Source organism: Aethalodelphis obliquidens, unplaced genomic scaffold (genome assembly GCF_003676395.1).
Source record: "Aethalodelphis obliquidens isolate GAN/ISIS:26980383/991018 unplaced genomic scaffold, ASM367639v1 scaffold5, whole genome shotgun sequence".
NCBI lineage: Eukaryota > Metazoa > Chordata > Mammalia > Artiodactyla > Delphinidae > Aethalodelphis > Aethalodelphis obliquidens.
Window position 1 is genome coordinate 35,322,931 of NW_020837949.1, and position 16,411 is coordinate 35,339,341.

The 16,411-nt window shown below is 38.6% G+C and overlaps 1 long non-coding RNA gene across 1 annotated transcript in view; it reads right to left on the minus strand.

Annotated features, from left to right (window-relative positions):
- The window catches only part of LOC113618198 (uncharacterized), a 632,034-nt gene that overhangs the window by 77,790 nt on the left and 537,833 nt on the right, over positions 1-16,411 (minus strand). Inside the window, exon 8 of the long non-coding RNA XR_003431920.1 lies at positions 1,158-1,260. This is a non-coding gene — a long non-coding RNA (uncharacterized LOC113618198). The remainder of the gene's footprint in view (positions 1-1,157; positions 1,261-16,411) is intronic.

The window sequence follows — 16,411 nt, forward strand, 5'->3', positions numbered from 1 at the left end:
ATTCTACAGACCTGAATCCACTAATTTGAGTATATTAGTGTTAATAGATATACTCTTTTAATCTTTTTTTCATGAAGTGTTTAAATTTTAAAGCATTTAGTTAGAAAAAACACAAAGAATTCATCTGTCCTTTTATAAATGTCACTACATTCTATTTTGAGAATAATGTGAATAAGGACCAGGTCTGAGAAGTCTAAAATAAAGCATTTCTACCAGTGAAGGGAAAGTGTGAGGCACCTTTTTCTTCCACAATCAACCCAAATGCCTCACCACTTAAAACAGATTCTCTTCTGCTTGGGTAGCAATCCTGTTCTTAGCAGTTTTTGGAATAATGAACAACCCTCTTCATAATGACAGAACTTTAAGCCTTAAAAATAAAATAAATAATTAAAAAGGAGAAGGGAGAGCTGACTGATTGGAACGACACCAAATTTTTATTTTCAATGGCATTTGTAGCTGCTAGAAGTGACACAATTTATGTCAGTCTAGGAACTCGAGGTAACCAAACATAATAAGTTGTAATTGACCAAATTAAAGTCAGAAGAATTGTAGTTAGTTCATTAAATAATATGGAGAATTTCCCAACTTAGCGGTGAGGTACAAAACAACAGATCATCTATACAGCAGAAAACAAGATGAAAAGGGATAAAATGAGAATAAAAACCTAACTTTCTCTTCAAAGAAAGCAAAGACAAGACAAAGAAAAGAAACATTAAAAAAGGAAGATTCAATTAGCAAGGAAGGGAGAAAAGAGAGAAATCCAAGTGGGATTCTCTATGAAGGAAAAGAACGTGATGAGAGTTTAGATCATAATCTATAAATAGTCTTTTATTTTATAAATCCTTCATGTGGTGCATAGATTACACAGTGAGCCTCCCGTGTCCTTAAAATGTATAGTCTCACAGCACATCCCTTTTAAGGCAATAACAAGCACAAAGAATTAGGTCTGGAAAATGACTTGCGCTTCTCTTGATGAGGAGGGAATTTGGGAATATGGCACAAATTGTCAGGAGAGCACAGGAGGGATAAGGCTTAGTCGTCTATGAAATATTTCGGAGAAGTAGTATGCCCCGCTTCTAACTTACCAGTGTGAGGGATAATTTTAATTACCATTCTGTAATGAACCTTCCTCCAAATAACACAGAAGACCACTTTACCTGTCATTCTTCACACATGTGTCAGGTCCTGTGTTGTTTGTCTCTTCTCATCCCTTTGTTCTGATTTTCAATTCTATAAGATGCTAGGGGTGATGGAAGGGGGCTAAGGATGGAAAAGCAGAGTGTGAGAGGGTCGATATTTTACAATTAATTCTTTGATATGTTTTGTTGTCTTTTATTGTATTTTCAAGGACTCCTTTCCATAATATTTCCAAATGCTTGAAATAAAGAAGCAGTCTTTCAAATCCTATATCAAACATAATACTTTTTCCGTTTTTTAGCAGGGCAAAGAATGGCAAATGTAACAACCATCATATTTGGCACTTCTCTAGAATATTCTTTATTACTGGCCTTTATGATTTATTTTTAAAAAGAACTGTTATTTTTAAAGAGGAATTAAAATAGATTCTGACATGCCTGAGCTAGGGATGAGTTGTACACATCTGCATTCTTAGCTCTCTTCCCATCTGGCCCAGAGAACCAGAGTGGCTGAGGAAAAAGCACTCATCCGTGGTTGGATGAGCATGGTCAATGGATTTCCCCTCCTGTCAGACAGGTATCAAGACATTTAAAAAGCTATGCCATCTTTTTTTAGGAAGATAAATATATCACATCTTCCTTCAGTCACTTATCTTGAGAATCACTGTCTTCTGAACATTTCTTCTTGCCAGAAAGATTATAGAGTTTTATTTTTAGTATTTTCATTACAAAAGAAATGTGTTGTACTTTAACAGTTAAAAAATATATATAATCTATACTCCTCACTACATTTTTTTCACCCTAAATATCTAAATATCACTGAGTTTTTCAAAATGTCCATGGAAACAATGATTTAATATAATAAAGTTATGTGTGTCAATAAGAGTTGTACTTCTCCAAGGATTATCTTCCCTCTTCTTCGGAATAAGAAGAGTCATTCATTTTAAGAGTCACTTTCTAAAAGAGTTCTTTCTAAATACAATATCCCTACTTTCATTGTCTAAACTTCTTTTGCTGACCACAAAAAATGTTGCTTTGTACATTTCCATCTTCAGAATTTTTGTCATATTTCATATACTCTCTCTGGGAAATCTCATTCTGTACCATAATTTAAAATCTTTTCTTTGTATCAACAGCTCCCAAATCTACACTTCCAGCCCAGAACTCACTCTTCAGCTTTAAAACTATAGGACATATCCACTTGTTTGTTCAACATGTTCTTAAAGAAGGTCATTATTCAGTGGGAACCTAATCCAGGCCCACTCCCTCTCCCAGATTCCACCTCTTAAATAAGATATCACAATTGACCTGGGTATCATCTTTAACATCTTCTCTTTCACAATTTCCTTTCATCCCTGCCTGACATAGTGGCATCCAAAGATATATCATATCCTGTTAATGTTCCTTCTGATACGTCTCTCAAAATCATCCCATCATTGCCACCCCCACTGCTAGGTTCTATTACAGTGTCTTACCATCTCTTGCCTGGGGTTGCTTTTAGAGAGAAGAAAAATTCATCATGCCCAGTAATGACTCATACTCCAGAATTATCAAAATAGTTCTACATACCCCCCTCATTTTGCCCTGATCATTATGATCATTATACAGGAAGTGGCCAGAGAAGATGATCCACTTTTGTAGAAAGTCATATTCAGTGACCAAACTGTCTTTCTGAACAGTGTGGACCAGGACAAGGTAAGGGAGAGTCAGAAAGCTTCTGAAGTCAATGTTTTATGAGACTGTTCCAACACTCAGCAATACCAGATGATTGTGAATGGCAGAGTACATGGAAGACCATCAAAACCTTGAGTATTATCCTCTTGTTCACTGGCTGTTGCATGATTTTCAAACTTCAAGTGGACTGGAAAGCTGAAACCCTGATACCTGTTAGTGGCCAGTTGGCTGATTGGACTAGAACAGCAACATCATAATCTGAAAAGGTGTCAGTGATGGTGAGGCACCACTAAAAACCCTGAAAAGGGACCAAAGGCTAGATATAGCCAATCTGCCAGGAAGATGCTTATAATCTGCTGGATTATAGTTTCCCAAGTGGCAGACTAAACATCTAGGCTACTTGGCAATAGCCCAAGATTCATTAAAACTATAACTAGGTTCAGCAAGGGCTGTAATAGCTAGAGCTATGAGAACTGCCACACTAAAAGGAAAAACCACAGATATCTTTGATTCTGTACAGCTGGCGCTGAGGTTGAAGAGCCACAATACCCCAGTGGACACCACCAGGCTTCTGCTCCGCTGAATTGTTCAAAGAACCAGGCCCAGATATTTAGGGGAAATTCTGTGAATTCAGGGTTCAATTCAGCCAAAAGCTTTGCTTTAGGCTGCAGGGATGACAGAGAAATGGATTAAGAAGTATTTCATGTGTCCCCCAGCACTTCTCCAGATGTAGATCTTTTTTTTTCTTTTTTAATTAATTTATTTATGGCTGTGTTGGGTCTTCATTTCTGTGTGAGGGCTTTCTCTAGTTGTGGCAAGTGGGGGCCACTCTTCATCGCGGTGCGCGTGCCTCTCACTATCGCGGCCTCTCTTGTTGTGGAGCACAGGCTCCAGACGCGCAGGCTCAGTAACTGTGGCTCACGGGCCCAGTTGCTCCACGGCATGTGGGATCTTCCCAGACCAGGGCTCGAACCCGTGTCCCCTGCATTGGCAGGCAGATTCTCAACCACTGCACCACCAGGGAAGCCCCAGATGTAGATCTTTTTGATCAGATAAGTCCCCCTAGACTTTATGAACATTCTCAGTATCATCATGTGAAACATCAGTGTCAATTATATATTCAGCAAGGGAGGTCACGACAATACTACATTAAATTAACTCAAAGCGTCACACCCATACAAGATCACTGTTAACTTCTTTTCCCCACTGCAAACCTTGCCCAAAGCCTATCAGTTGAATTTGAGTGTCCCTTCCCCCCATGGGATTGTATAGGATAGTAACTTTCTCCCTATACCAAACAGAGCTATAAAAATTTGAGTCCTTACCCTCTCCAAATTTCCCCAGATTACTAGGATGGGTATGTATGGACTTCAGTTTCCCTTCGGGATAAGGAAGTTCCCCCTAATTATCTTTCTTTTTAAAGCAGTTGTGTAAGGTTAGAGAAGGAGAGAGGGAACAGGGAATGTGCAGGGTGATAGTGGAACTAGGCTATTAAATAAAGCACATTTACCTTAGGTCTCCAGCAACATGGTGGCTGTTCATGGCTCAACCAAACAAACTTCCAATGTTATTGGCCCACCAAAGGCCTATATGGGGCAGCAAAGTCAGCATTGCTGGCACCTATATTACAGATCTGGGGGCCCTTTGATTCAGCCATGGACAAATAGCCTTTGAGCAGCCATAGACAAATTGCTTTGAGACTGTGACCCTGAGGTTTGTATTCCTTGCTTGACTTGGGCTTAACTCACATAGAAGTCTTCTTTTTAAAAGGAATCTACCTTAATCTACACCATTTGCTATCCCATTATCAAAACAGTATACCTTAAGTGCTTACTCAATTTCAACATAAAGGCTAGGAGAGTTTTCTATGGTGTCAAGGCTGACTGCAACAATTTATCTACATGTCTTTGAGTGGGTTTCTAATTCTCCAGTGGGGTGAACTCCAACACTCCACTGGTATTGTTAAGTCAATCAGGGCAATAAGAGTCCAAAGTTTAGTCAATGCCTCATCTGGGGTTTCTCAAGGGAGCTCGTCTGTCTCAGGGAAATCTCTGTAAAAGGGCCATATCTCCCTTATAACAGCCATGAACCACTGCAACAAACAAACAGAAAACGACAACAAAAAGACCTTTGTGACCTTTTGCTGTCAATTCTAATGGATCTAAGTTAGTCATACTAGACTGTGGGTGGGGCTGAGCTATGAGCCTGCCTGGCTGTTGCATTCCTCCTTAACAAGCAATTAAGTCCCCTGCCTCTCATTTCCTCATGTCTCAAGTAAACCAGCCAACGTTCTAAACTTTGTCTGCGTCCTGTCCATACTATTCATTAATTTTCCTTCTTTCAGCCAGTGTAGTGTACATTCTTTAGTTATTGTCTGAAATGGATTGGAAACATCTGCCTACTCAGGATGACCCTTAATGTTAGTTGTCTGGGTGACAATGGGGCAGACCTGAGACTGACTACCAGATTGTCAAGGAATCCTCACCCTCCACCTTAGGAGAAAAATTAGCAGCAACCAGGGCACCATTCACGCATCTATCTCTGAACCAACTTCCTGATACTTGGCCTACAACCACCCTCCTAACGTTTCCTCATTCATAAGTAATAAAACAGAACACCATTTACTGACAGGCTGGCCATACAATTTGGTCAATATGTTTACTACTGAGTCCTATGGACCTCCCTCAGATACCATTAATTGCCCTGTGGCACTAATTTTTCCTCTTCCAGAAAGCATGTCTTTGTCAGTATCATATTCACTACCAAACTGTCAAGAACTGTGAAGGATCTGAGCTTTACTTTACAGGGGGTCTATGGATGCTTGCAGTAGATGTGAGACTCCTTTGTCAGAGTCAAAGAACTTCATTACTCATGGCACAGAAACTAGCATGAAAGTCAGCATACATTATGCAGAGTCTCCGAGCCCAAGTTCTCACAAAGAGGGCCAGATGATACCTGCATGTGCAGTAGGTTGCACTCCAGGAGATGAACTCAGAACTTGGGAACCCAAATCTTTTATAGTGGGCAGTAAGCATACCTGACTATGCCCTGGAGGGAGACATTATCTTTATTACCCCAGACAGTAAGCAAATCTGCCTCTTCCTCTGGAAGGAGATACCATCTCTATCTTCTAAGGCTGCTTTCTATACAAATATCCTTAAAAAGATAATCTGGGGCAAAGCACTCTTCTCCCAAGATACGCAGAAACATGAAAGAACCACGGAGATACTCTCTTACTTTCCTCTCTACACACTCCACCACAGCCCAGGAACCAGGTGCCAGATTCCAAGGTTCAGAATGTTTAGCTCTGACTCATTTCACCATGGTTAACATAGTACTTAGACTGTAAACCTTTCCTTTGAGAGTTCCTGTTATATTGGGACATATGCCAGTTCAAAAATCAAGGCATTCAAGGCAAAGTTATGTTGCACAGCATAATTCCTTATTCACTTTTCTAGTTTTCTTACTTCCTCTTTCACCCCTTCTTTTACCCTTTTCATGGGTAGATTATACTTCATGATAGATTATATTCCTAAAATTTAAATACTGTTTTAATAAATGAAATAGATTTTATTAAATATTATACTCAGTATGTTGAGAATATGACTAGGGAAAAACCTACTTTATTCTGGACAGCTATTTTAAAACCTAGAAAAGTATAGCCAGTACTCAAATAAAGGTGGAGACAATATGTTAAGTTTATGAGCAAATGAAGATTTACACTCTGCACAAGATTTAGTATTTGCTATTTCCCCTCAATTCTGAGAATTGCATTATAGAATGAAGTTGAGGAGGGAGGACTCTGCCTCATATTTCATTTATTTGATTAAGTTTTTACAGAGGAAATAAGATTTCAATTCAATAACTCTAAGATACGTTGTTTCAGCCCTTACCTTAATACCTTCAGTCAGATTCTATATAAGATGTTTATATAAAGGGACGATGGAATACCAGGGTTTTGGTATAAGATCAGAGTAAATGTTAGGACATCTATAGCAGAATATACTAATGGTTCAAATTAATTCATTCCAATGGGATGTACTTAAACTGGGTGTAGCTCAGTCATAGAAAAACATGAGAAGTCCAAAATATATGCGCATATCCAGCAATGCATGACCACAAAAAAATTCTTTATAAAATAAAGAATTGAGGGAAAGTTTCCCTTCATCATCCTAAAAGTATGCTGTATTGTAATTTAGAGAATTATAAACAAATCCTAATGAGTTAATATCAACCACTTATCTTTTGTCAGACTACCCACGAGTAGGCTGCCCATTTACAGAGTAAAAAGGATCTAGAATAATCTTTGTTGCTACTTTCCTTTTAATGAAGTGCAACCATTTCTGAGATGCATATATGACTTTAGAAATACTTAACATTTCTTTAATGATGAGAAATCTCAGCGCTTACTGACAGTGAGATGGAAGGTATTACATTTTACACCATAAAACTTGCTTTCTGTTCCAGAATTCAAGTAATATGATAAGTGAGGCCTATGACATGTCCTTTAAAGATACAAGGACAGAAAGACATGCCATTTGCTTCTAATTTTAATTGTTCTAGTGAGCAATAATTTTCGAGCTCCTTGTCAAAGAAGGGAAAATGGTAAATTAAGTTCTTATGTACAAATCCATCCAAGACCAGAATTCTCTAGCCTTCATGTAGAAACCACTGGATCATCACAGGGTTTACCTACATCCCATGGAGAAAATTATTCAAACTCATGTCTGGATTACACAGGTGATCCCATCTGTCAGTCCTTTGAAATCCTTTCTGCTCTCTGGCCTTACTTGTTCTCTGTTTTCAGCGAGTCTTCTGGCAAAAGAGCAGTAGTCAAGGCAAGCTGGGAACCAGAGTGTTATCAACTTGTTTGTGATGCTTTCTCACCTGGCTTTCTGCAAAGCTCTAATAACAAGAGGAGGTGGTATTGGCCTGTTAATAATTAATAGCACCCAGTGCAGATGAAGCACTTCTGTCATAGGGCTTCATCAGTAAAGTCATGGTACAACAGGGGCTACAGGTTTTGTAAGCGTGAGTGGTATTTGCATATGTCAGAACAGACCGTGCATGCTAACAGCACAAACACTTCACATCTGCTTCTGTTTACTCCCATGCTAACACCCCAAAGAACAGAGGTCCTGTGTTAATTGCTCAGTTACATACTGACTGTTGATGTGTTTTCCACAGAGCTTTTCCTAAGTGCACTGTTGCAAATAAACTGCTAATGACTTTGCTTATTCCAGGCACCCTTTCAAGGAAATCTACAGCACATACTCAGATTAATGATTCCTCTATTTAGCAGTGTGTCTTGTGACTAGGTTTGCATAGAAGCAGCATCAATTAAGTAGCAATTATCTGCAAAGTGGGAAAAAAAGAGGGAAGATATAAATAAATAATGAGCATGATGCTAAAACCTCTGAGAACAACTAAAATTGAAGTCTGAGGCAAGGGCACTGACTAGTGAACATATTTTTCCCATATTTTCTTACCTGAAACCCACAGAGCCCCTGCAAAATCCAGAACAATTACAAACACTTATGTTCTTAAGTGATATTTTTATATTTGATATTCAAGGTGACCACTATTTTGAAAGAGCAAAGAAACGAGAAAACAGAGCTGTATCTAAACACCACTAACAAGACAGTTTAGAAAATGAGGGAGAGAGGGAGAGGAAGGATTGGCCTATAAATGTTTGTTTTGTGAAAGGACTCGACTAAAACATATTTTCTATGGACTAAAACATATTTTCTATGTGCCTTAGTAACAGAGGTCAGCACCATGTCTCAATTTATCCCTCTATTCTTGTCAAGCAATGGCCTTTATTAGTACCTCATAAGACTTATCTGGAAAACTCTACATTATCTGCCTGTAAAGAAAAAGAACAAATGGGGTTCTGAGGCAATACAAAGTGTTCAAATTAGTAGGCTTGGTAACAAACTTTATAAGATTTATCTTTCCTTACTAACCTTGGCTTATAACAGCCAGATAGGTTCTTTCAGCTCAGGATCCCCTTAGGAAATACACAGAAAGGCAGAGACCCTGGTGGCATCCATCTGGCCTTGGTCCTTATCAACCAGGATGTTTTTGACCTCAGTCTCTTTCATTAACATGGACTGGGCAGAATGTGAATTAGAGCAGTAGGCAAATGTTTTAAGGTTTCTCCAGAAGATCTAGAGCCCAGTAATTCCTTTGATAGCTTTTTCCCCTCAGGGCTCAATGACTATGATAGTTCAAAAGTGTGGTTTATTTTCTTTTTTCACCTACAATGATCATATTTTCCTGCTCCTAAATGATGACATTTAGTTTGACAAATATACATGAAGAAAGACAATTACAATTGTGTAATGTATTGACTAGAATACCATTAGGCTAATGTAACAAAGAGACCCAATAAAACAGGAGTTTACAGAACAAAGAAGATGTTTCATTGTAATATCCCAATCCAAAGGGAAGCTCCTGGCTGCTGGGCTGGTCTGCCCCATGTGGTAAGTCATGGACTTTGGTGACCATGAAGGGGTACCCCCCAGATTTTCTTAAAGAAAACCTGCTAGAAGACAAGCTGCTGCACCTTCAGATCCTCCAAGACATTCATGTTGATGCCATACTAGCCCCCCAGGCTACTCTCAGCCAATGACTAAGCATGGCCGGGGTGCCAGAGCCAGGCCATCTTTGCCTGATGCAGGACCTTCTCATGGGAAATTCTGTTCAGGGAGTCCACATTGGCTTGGCTGACATTTCTCAGAGATGTTCTTTAGTTTGGAACATACCCTGCCCATCCTTCTTACCTCCTGCTCTCCTTTCACAGGTGTCAAAACCGCGCTCAGGCCAAAAGCCTCTCCCCACCTCTTCTTCTCCCTCTCCCCTTTTAAATACCTTTCACAAATATTCCCTCCAATATTTGTTGTAGGTTCAAGCTCATTTAGCTGCACTACTTTCTTGCAACTGAGAAGTCTTTAAACTTCTGCAGGTACTCACTCTTTTACCTGAAACTCTTTGAGCCAAAGGGTTTTCTGAATTCAGAATATGGTGCATCTACCTTATATTATATACTGACCCCATCTGGAGTATTATGCAGTAAAATCCAAACACACACACACACAAAGTAGGATAAATAGAGGCTATACATGATATCACATAATTATAGGTCACTTTATTGCCAATAAATACATCTAGATCAGAGTGGGAATGGTCTCTAAATAAATTACCAAAAAAAAAGGTGTTTGGTTTTCAGAATTGTGAACCTATATCTTTTGCACTATTGTTAACAGTTACTGTAGGCTCAGATCCATAATTTCCCCCTCCTTACTTTATTGAGCTGTTAGATCCCAGTCCAATAGTTCTCACGCTTCAGCATCAATAAAGGGGGCAGTTTTCAACTCCTAAATTTTTGTTCAGTAGGTCTAAGGTAACACCTGAGAATCTGCCTTTTTAACAAGCTAGGCAGGCCCATCACCACCTGTGATTCTGATGCAGAAAGCCTTGGGATTCACACTTTGAAAATACTGTCCTAGACTTTATGCTTCACTATGGTAAACTACTAATGTCCTTAGTTCCAGGTGTAATCTGGATTTTGAGGCTTTTTGTTTTTTAAATGCAGAAACAGCTAACTCACTTATTCTCTTGTTCTTCCTCTCTGAGTCTGGCTACTTCTGCAGACAAGTCCTATAGCCATTGACTTCCTAGTATGATATTAATTTCACCAATAACTCTTCAGGGATGTTTATCTTGCAATGGCAGGAGTTAGCTTTTTGAACTGAAATAGAGCTGAATAATTTCCACTTATCTTTGAATATCTGTCTCACCAGAGTATCAGCTTGAGCTTACAGAGTTGTGCAAGGAGGCCCCTGTTCCCCTTATAGTTGGAGTTATAGGTAGAAAAACTTTAGATAAACTCTAATGGGTAAATGAATCCACAACAGGTGTAGCAGAACAACTGGCATGAAATAAATTTGTAAGTGTCCTCTCAACTCAGGACTACTTTTAGCTTGGTTCTCTTGCAGGACCAATTTTCTTTTGAAGGAGTTAAAACAGTTATATTTCTAAACTTTCCTTTCCCCTTCCAAAGATATTTCTGATTTTCTATTTTAAGCTGAGTGCTTCCTGAAACTGGAGACTAATCAGAGACTGGAAGGTGATATTTTAAGAGGACAGGTTAAGGGAAAAAAAAAACGTTGTTTGTAAAGGGATCTGGGTATTTATTTGGGCAGTATGTTTTCTGCAAATAAATGTTTGCTCCCCTCGTAATAGGAATTTAAAGTCCTCTGCTAAGCACAGCTTGAATGGTTATTAATATTAATAAGGGAAAACACAAGAAAAACCATGTCCAAAAGCATCCTTTAGAATTACATAAATACCATCATTTCTACAGTTTTACAATTATCAAACTGAAGAATATGACATTTTGCCAGGATTTAACTGGAATTAGAGGTTAAATGTGGTGTATATCCCTGGAGAAACAATTTTAAGAAAATGTTAGAAAAAAACTAATAATTTTATGCTAAAATAAACACAGGCTTTATGGTACAGAATATGAAGTTTGTGTGCTTTAATTAGTAAAACACATGCCTTTAAGAAATATCATAAATAAAAATGCCTCTTTAGTCCAAGACCTCACATCCTATAGAGCTCTGTCTTCTTTCTCAGTGATTCAGGGTAAGCTGGTGGGTAGAAAACACTGCAGTTGATTGTGACATGTGTGGTTAGGTATTTCCTGTAAAGAGTGTAAACGTGCCTACTTTGTTATTCTAGTGCCTGCTCTTGAATTCTCCATCTCAACTGGCAATATATGGAGTTGAAAACTGTATGAAAATTGTGTTTTAGTTATGCTACTAAGGATATGCAACAGGATGTTAAAGTTGAACTGTTTCTGACTCTGTTTTGGCTAAAGCCCCAAGACAATATTTGCCAACTATTCCACATTCTAAAGCTAGACCACCTATGTAGGACTTGTAAAGAAATGAAGGAAACGAAGAAGGAATCCACAAAGCCCTTTTCCCCCTTCAGGTAACCACCTATAGGAGTCAATAGGGGCTGAGGAGAAGCCCTAATTTTAGATGACTGGACATTTTAATTGCTGAAATGAAACTTTCTTTTTGTGACCACACGTGATCAGAAGACTTTTTATTACCTATGAGTGACCCCAAAGTCATAATATTTCCTTTCAATTTCATCTGCATAGCAGAGAAAATAACCTTACAAAGTGGGTTTTAACGAACATTACAAAATAAATTTTTTTTATTAATATCTGTGACTAGGACATGAATCAGGAAAAAAGAAGCCATATGAGGCAAAATTCAGAGCTTTCTAACAATTCTTTTCTTTTTGTTTGCTTACATTTGTGAACCCTAAGCTTCCACCAAAACAGGACTTTTCCTTTCCACTTTACAATACATTCTCTGCTTCCCTCTCCTACAGGTCATGAACTCTTTCCCCATTCAATGCTGTCCTTGGTGTTCGTTTTATCCATACTTCACTTGATTTAAAATATTGGGATGGAATTGTGGTACTACCTTCTACAGCGTCTATATTCTCCCATTTGATGATGCTGGGATGACGGTAAGTGTCTCTCAATTTCCAGAAATACTTAAGCTAAAAACAGAAAATTATACTCTAAAAGATATGGTAAATAAATAACAGTTATAACATTAAAAAAGTGCTTATCATTTGGCTTATAAATTCCTGACCTGCTTACCAGTTTATCTAACCAGGAGGAATAGACTGGGATCCAGGTTATATAAATTGACTTAATCCTATTATTATGAGAATTCTGACTTCCAGATCACAAGACATTTTTTTCCAAGCTGAGCAAAGGAAGAATTCATTTTACCGTCAGGGAAAATATTTTTTAAGGAAGTCTTTTTAAGTATATGAGAATTGTTTTAAAAATTCTCTAAAACCAGAGGCATAAATTCATACTGAGATGCTTCCTAAAGGTTACATATCAAATACTGAGAGATGTCAAAAAATGGATCTTAAGAAGACACTAATAATAGATGCAAATATGAACAGATATTTATGGGGCACCAATTGTTAGGCACTGTGCTGGTTCTGGCCATATAGTGGTAAATAATGGATAGTTCCTGGTCTCTAGGTGTTCACAGGGGTAGAAAAGAAAACATGTGATTCTAAATTAATATTTAGAATCATGCGTATGATAAGAGGATATGTGAAAGATAAAATGAGAGATGACCACAGGAAAGGGGTTATCTCTGTTAGGAAGTCAGGGGAACCCTCTGGTCAAAGGTCAAGTTAGCACTGGCTTTTGAAGAACAGATCAGGAGATGATGGGAACTTCCAACTGAGGAGCAGAAAGGGAGGATGCCCACATGCAAAGCAGCGTGGTGTATTCAGGGACACCACTAGCAGATTGGTAAAGCTGCAACATTAAATGCACCCGGACAGGAGTGAAGCTAGTAAAGGAGGCTAGCACGGCCAAAAGGAGCAGGTGATAAAAGGTCTTTGCTAAGGAACTTCACCTTGAGAGCAATGGGAAGTCAGTCAAGGATTTTATGCCAGTGAGAGAGAGATGAGGAGATGAGCATTTTAGAAGAATTCATCTGGTGCAAAATAAGACATGAAGTAGAGGGCAGGGGAGTCTATAAATAAGTAAAAAGAAACCAGATTCCTAGTGGCAGAGGAAGTAGAGAGAGGAGAGACAGCTGCTTCTACTGGAAAGAACCGCCACTGCCAGGATGAGGAGTCATTGCTGGGATGATGCTCAGAGGAACAGGAAGCAGAAAGCAAACAAAGCAGGAGAGAGCTCTTCTTCCTCTTTATCCTAGCAGAATCCCTCCAGTGTCTCCTACTGCACAGCCTAATAGCCTTCACCATGGACGTGAGATGCAGAAATGTGCTTTGCAGAGTTCCAGCACTGGCATCACAAAGCCAAGTATGGAACAGTGAGTCTGGAGCTAACAGACAACAGCTTGATAAGCAGCACAAATGGAAATCAGAAGGTCTTGGGCTGTGTGTGTGGAGGAAGGGGCTTGCTAGAGAGAGGACCTTTCTAATTCTGGCTTTAATTCAGTGACTTGATGAGTCTGCCCACAGCCTAATTTTCAACTGGACACTGAGCAGTCCTTCCTGATGAGCCAGCTGCTCCGGAAGATAGCTGAGGGGCACAGTTCTGCAGATGGAGAGGTCCATATCCTTAATGCTTTTGTAAATTTTGAAAATAAGTTAAGGATAGGATGCTAAGAAATGCACTCTCTCAAATGCCAAGGAATGTGCCTAGGAGACAGGAAGTTTATCCTGAGATGCAGAGATTGGAAGAGCTGGACAACTCTTTGGCACAGAGTCATCTCAGTGGGTGGGATAATTGTACATCTTAATTGTCTTTGGACCCCAGGTCAAGAGATCTTCTCCCAGTTCCTCAAGGCTCTTTCAAGAAACATAGATAGTAGACTCCAAATTTTTTAAGTAGTTGATATGATTAAAGTAGTCTATTGAAAAGATTAATCTAGCAATGACATGTTAGATGAAAAGGAGGAGTGAGAATCTGGAGACAGGAAGGACTATTAGACAAGTAAGCCTATGGTCTGACTTATGGTTGTGACCGGGGAACTAGGAAGACAAAAACATAAACATCATGCGAGAGGGAAAAGAGAACCGAGTGAAATTATAGCAAATGAAACTTATCACATAATTTTATAGCCTGTTGTTAATATGTCCATCTCCTTTGCTAGACTCTGAGCAATGTGCTTACAAAGACAGTTTCTCATTTATCACTGTTATGGAAGGAGGAGGGAAACAAACTCTAAAGGAAGAGTTGTAACACTGTTAAAACATCAAGAGAGCAATACTTCTCTGAGCAGTTTAGTGAGAAGAGTATCCCTGGTGGAGACTTGGGGGAGGCCGCCAAAATAAATGTGAGTGGTGTTGGTAGCTGCTGGACGGTAACCTGAGAGATACTGGCAGGCTCAACCTGTGGCAACTGGGAAAGTCATGAAGTCCATTGTCATCAGCAAATGTCATGCAATAATAGCTGAGTCTATGAGGCTGTCAAGTAGATGGAGAGGGGCACACATTTCTTCAGTGCTTGTAATGGCTGCCAAAGCAAAAGTATCTAAAAACTCCACAATCCTGTTCATAGAAGGGACCACCTCGAGGATAGGACAATTACAGTGATGATGGTGGTGATAATGTAGCATCTAAACATTAAGTTCCTTCCATGAGCCAGGAGCTAACACATATGTTATCTTATTTAATCCTTACAGGTGACTATAAAGTAGATACCATATTTCACTCTACAAATTATGGAACCTGGATTTAGTAAATTAAATTAGTCAAGATTACATGGAAATAAACAGAAGACCCAAGTCTGCTGTCTTAAAAGACTATGATGTGAACTACTAGGTTTTGTAAAGATGCTCAGGACCAAGAGCTCAGCCTTCTTCTTCTCAGCCCTTGCTCCCTACAAGAGATTGTGTGACCTTGGACAAATTACTCACTCTCGGTTTTAATTTTCTCCTTACTCAAGCTGAGACAGCTGGATTTGTACTTTATTTCTATGATTTCTACCATTCTATGATTCCCCCTCTTCACCTACCAATCTGCAAAGATGAAATTGGTTAAACATTTAAAAAGCAGTAGAGAAGCAAAAGAGAGAAAATAGAGTAAATATTACTGCTCTTTAGTTCAGGAAAATATTTGTTATTTGTTAAGCAATATTTGCTTACAATACAAAATATTTTATATAAAATATAAATACAAAGGTATTTGCTTCTGTTTTTTTTTTAAACATTAAGTGGCTTCTCTCCTTTAACTGTTCCTTTTTTATATTATAGTACTCTCTTTGAGGTTATTTTTAGTTATTTTAAAGTCCCATTCCTATTACTATATTAATTCTGTTTTTTCAAGTGTAAATTCAGATTGATGGTTTTATTGCCCTGTCCTTCATAATGTTGGTGCTTTTTTTTTTTTTTTAACATCTTTATTGGAGTATAATTGCTTTACAATGGTGTGTTAGCTTCTGCTTTATAACAAAGTGAATCAGTTATACATATACATATGTTCCCATATCTCTTCCCTCTTGCATCTCCCTCCATCCCACCCTCCCTATACGACCCCTCTAGGTGGTCTTAAGTATTTGTGATTTGTGATTCTTGATCATGAACTCAACTTTCCAAGTGCTATTTCCCACTAGATTGTCCATGGCCAAATTAAGTTTGCTGTAGATTTCTGTAGATGCACTTTATCTGGTTAAGAAGCTCTTGTCTATTCTTAGATTGCTAGAAATTTTATCATGAATTGCTTTAATTCATCTATTGTGTTTTTAATATCACTTACAATATTTTTTATTTTTTGTTCTATTGATTATCATTTTTCCCATTCTTTCCTTCTTTTTAGCCTTTGTTATACTTCTATTACTTTATTATAATTTCTATTTCTTCAATCATTTTAAAATTCAGCAAGATACTTTGCAACTTTCTCTGGCTGTTGTGACTGCACTTTCAAGGCCCATTCATATGAATGCAGCCGCTTTCGCTGTGAGGTGTTTGCAGGACATGGGGTCCCAACTACTCTCCTTGCACTGGTTTAACGATACTCTCCTATTTCAGGTGAGTGTTAATAGCTCATTCCCGAGTGCCCTGGGGCTGTGT